This window comes from Palaemon carinicauda, chromosome 29 (genome assembly GCF_036898095.1).
Source record: "Palaemon carinicauda isolate YSFRI2023 chromosome 29, ASM3689809v2, whole genome shotgun sequence".
In the NCBI taxonomy this organism is placed as follows: domain Eukaryota; kingdom Metazoa; phylum Arthropoda; class Malacostraca; order Decapoda; family Palaemonidae; genus Palaemon; species Palaemon carinicauda.
This window is the reverse complement of record NC_090753.1, coordinates 63,673,923-63,678,922: the sequence shown is the minus strand read 5'-3', so window position 1 is coordinate 63,678,922 and position 5,000 is coordinate 63,673,923. Positions and strand designations below refer to the sequence as shown.

At 26.6% G+C, this 5,000-nt stretch overlaps 1 protein-coding gene across 1 annotated transcript in view; it reads right to left on the bottom strand.

Moving 5' to 3' along the window:
• LOC137622616 (CAP-Gly domain-containing linker protein 1-like) overlaps window positions 1–5,000 on the bottom strand; it is a 28,508-nt gene that overhangs the window by 6,018 nt on the left and 17,490 nt on the right. The gene's annotated exons all lie outside the window — the stretch shown is intronic.

Sequence of the window (5,000 nt, the reverse complement as noted above, 5' to 3'; positions counted from 1 at the left end):
ATGATAAATGGAGATACGTAAATTTACTTTACGTTTATGATGAACGTGTGTAAATATATATATGTAAATATGTATTCATACATACATATAACATACATATATATACATATATATATGTGTGTATATATGTATTCCTATATATATACATATATATACAAATATACACATACATATGTATACACATGTATGTGTGTGTATTTATTTGTATTATATGTATCTACAGTATATATATATATATATATATATATATATATATATATATATATATATATATATATATATATATATATATATATATATATATATATATATACACCCACACACACGAAGTTGGAAGGAGGTTATGTTTTACTCCCAGTTTGTGCGTTTGTATGTGTCTGTTTTTTGTTTGTGAACAGCTTCCTGGCCACAATTTTAATCGTAGATTAATGAAACTTGCAGGGATCAACTGTTATGTAAAACGCTGGAAATTATTATATTTTATAAGGTCAAGGTTAAAGGTCAAGCTAAATGTCCAATTCACGTAATCAGCCATAAGTTTGGACATCCTTGTCACAGAGACTTCAAACTTGGCTCATATTTAAGTGTATGAAAATCCACGCCAATTAATATATGTTGAGGTCAAGATCAAGGTCGAGCAAAAGGTCCAGAAATAAGCTGCCGCAGTGGAGGTCTGCGCTCTACTGAGCGCCTCTCTAGTTTACAATTGATTTCAATACTGCCCCATTGCTATTCTGAATATTCTTTGATTGCCTTTGCTACATCCAAAGTTAGTTAAATGGTTTTTCTAAGATATCTGAAAATTAAATCTGTAACGCCAGCGAGTATTACAATTAATTACAAATAGCGTCATATCGAAATAAAAAACAATTTACTGGTTTCGATTTGGTTTATTTTAGAAATAATAAATTGATAAAATCAACAGTGAAATGAAAAGACTCGGGGAAAACTACACCAAATCCAATGCTAGCATTAGATTCGGCATTTAAACGTGTAATCTCACTGAGGTAATTTCATCTCGTTAATTGCATCACCGGTATTAATGTCGTTCGCTAATTACGCCGCCTGATAATTACATCGTTAGTTAAGATCATCCCTATTAAATTATCAATGCCATTACTGGTTCACTCAAATATGACTTGTATAAATATATATATATATATATATATATATATATATATATATATATATATATATATATATATATATATATGTGCGTATATACATATATATATATATATATATATATATATATATATATATATATATATATATATATGTATATATATATATGTGTATATATATATATGTGTATATATATATATATATATATATATATATATATATATATATATATATATATATATATATATAATATATATATATATATGGAGTTGCTTTAAAGCATTTTTACTTATTGTTCATTTGTTCTCTTTCTTCCTTCCAATTTGTTGAAACCATGCAAAATACGAGAGAGAGAGAGAGAGAGAGAGAGAGAGAGAGAGAGAGAGAGAGAGAGAGAGAGAGAGAGAGAGAGAGAGAGAGAGAGATTATATAACTGCTTTTCAGCATTCGTATGTTTTTTATCTTCAGGAAATTAGTATATTTTTTAAGTAAACATAATGTCCGCGAGAAAGAGAGAGGGAGTTTTACAAGTGAAAGTATAATATGACGTGTATATGTATATATGTATATATATATATATATATATATATATATATATATATATATATATATATATATATATATATATATATATATACATATATATATATATATATATATATATATATATATATATATATATATATATATATATATATATTTATATATATATATATATGTGTGTGTGTGTGTGTGTATATATATATATATATATATATATATATATATATATATATATATATATATATATATATATATATATATATATATATAAAGAAGATAGTGCATTTCAATAATATTGTACTATAAAACATTGTTACAACAGCGTTTACAACGTATCCGCTAATTTCTCTCACAAACATTTATCTTACTTTCTCCATAACACAATACTGATACTCTTTCTCGTCTCGAATATCAATTCTCTTTTTCTCTTTAATATTATAACATTAAAGTTTTTCATAACATTTCCCCATATTGTTATTGCCATAATATTTTCACAGCGTCATAACCTGTCGTTCATGCTGATAAATGTTCTTGCCGTTATACTGGGGCGCTGGATATTGCATATACTCCACTACTCATCTCCCCTGTATAATAAAATGCAAAGGTCTGATATATATATATATATATATATATATATATATATATATATATATATATATATATATATATATATATATATATATGTATATATATATATATATATATATATATATATATATATATATTATACATTAAAATACACAATTTTCCGTGTATTTATGATAAATAAAATAACCCACAATGTATGAAAAATAGAAGTTTATTTAGCTTTCTAAGGGACCATCTCCCTTCCTCTTCAGAATGCATTTGTATTCTGAAGAGGAAGGGAGATGGTCCCTTCGAAAGCTAAATAAACTTCTATTTTTCATACATTGTGGGTTATTTTATATATATATATATATATATATATATATATATATATATATATATATATATATATATATTTATATATATATATATATATATATATATATATATATATATATATATATATATATATATATATATATATATCTTTTCGATCAAGCTCAGCTCTCTCCATCCCTGGGGTAGGGGGGAGGTGAGTAGTCATACCCTGGTGAGAAGGAGGTGCTTGTGCTCCTGTCCGCATATATATCTAAATATTTAGCCATCATTTTTGACGGGTTGCGTACACTAGTGTTTGTGTTTATATGTACACGGTATATATCAATTTGCTCCCATATATGTTTTGTGCTTCCAAACAATCTACCATACCATTTTCCTTTCAAAGTACGCTAATGCACATACCTGATTTAAAGCCCCCCAACCATCGGTGGTATATTTAAACACACACACACACACACACACACACACACCAAAAAAACTCCATTTGTAATGAACGGACATATTCTTTCCCAGTGACGTTACGCACTAATGTTTTTGTCCTGACGTTTCATCATAACTTTTTACCTGGGCATTTTATACTTTTTCCATAACGTTTTTGTCATGAATTCGCTCCAAACGTTTTCCTGTAACAAATGGTAGTAGTAGTAGTAGTAGTAGTAGTAGTAGTAGAAGTAGTAGTAGTAGTATTAGTAGTAGTAGGAGTAGTAGTAGTAGTAGAAATAATAATAATAATAATAATAATAATAATAATAATAATAATAATAATAATAATAATAATAGCAGCAGCAGCAAGCAAGAGAAAATTCTTCACTTCCTCGTTTGCACTCTGTTTATTTTTTCTTCTTCTTCTTCTTCTTCTTCTTCTTCTTCTTCTTCTTCTTCAAGCGGAGTGTTTGCTGTGGGAGATTTTATTGCTCCCCAAATGGCAGAAGAGGAGAGCCTCTCCAAAGGTCAGAGGTTAAATCCCAAGTGTATGAATAGTCTAAATTCATTCATCCCGTTCGTTGTAAACGGTTTTGGGTTGGCGGGACTTTGAGGTAAATGATATTTTGTTTGGGCTTCCATACTATTTTGCTCCTTTTTTTCGGGTATGATTTTTTTTCTGTTAGATTTTTTGTTAGTGTTGAAACTAATTAAGCTGTTGGATTGTGCTCAGAATTAGTTTCTGTTATATGAATTGTAAAGTTTTATTTACTTTCTTTTGGAAAATTGTAATTCATTTCCCGGAAAGAACAGTGGTTTTGTGTTTAATTAATACGATTAACAATTTAAGTTGTTTTTATCTCAGATAGGCCTAATTATTTTCCAAAAAATATTTAAATTTACGTAATTTAATATTTAAAGAGCCAGATTTGTCATAATCGAGCAAACTTCATAATTTTGGAGACTTAATAATTAATGAAACTATAATAAAAGAATTATATTTTATCTTTTAGAGTTTATAAGATTTTAACATTTATTCATAGAAATTAATTCTGGTTTCTTTGAAGAGAGCTATTATATATATCTTTGCAAATATTTAGGTTTTGTCACCAATTTTTTAAAGACCTTTTAAAAGTTGTCTATTTTTTTTCCTAATTGAAAGAACTTTCAATTGAACGTTTAGTTTGCATACACTTGAGTGCGCCCACATGCTGTATGTATATATACACATAATGCACATACGAATATATATTTGTATGTATATATATACATATATATATACACACATATATATACAGTATATATATATATATATATATATATATATATATATGTGTGTGTGCGTGTGTGTATACTGTATATACATGTATATAAAATCATTTTATATATATATATATATATATATATATATATATATATATATATATATATGTGTGTGTGTGTGTGTGTGTGTGTATTGTATTATTAATATGTCTGTGTATATATATACTGTATATACATGTAAATAATATCTTATATATATATATACATATATATATATATATATATATATATATATATATATATATATATATATATATATATATATATATATATATAATTATTTACATGTTTGGGATTGGATAAATTGACTGTTACTTTTGCATCAAGACTCAAAGACATAGGTTCGAATCATGCCTAGATTAGATATGTTTATTATATGTAGGTGTGTTATGAAGTCACATACACTAATGGGTTTATTGACTTTGAAACTTACAAGAAAATATTTGCAGAAGGTAGTCAAGATTTATCTTCCCCTTTTGTCTAAATGTAACATCTTTAGTACCATACAATATCTATATCCTTTGGCAATATATGATGTAAAAGTTATTTGATAATGAGGTACACATGTATAGAGAGAGAGAGAGAGAGAGAGAGAGAGAGAGAGAGAGAGAGAGAGAGAGAGAGAGAGAGAGAGAGAGAGGGGGGGGGAGTTTTGCTGACAAGAATTTGCTGTAAAATTT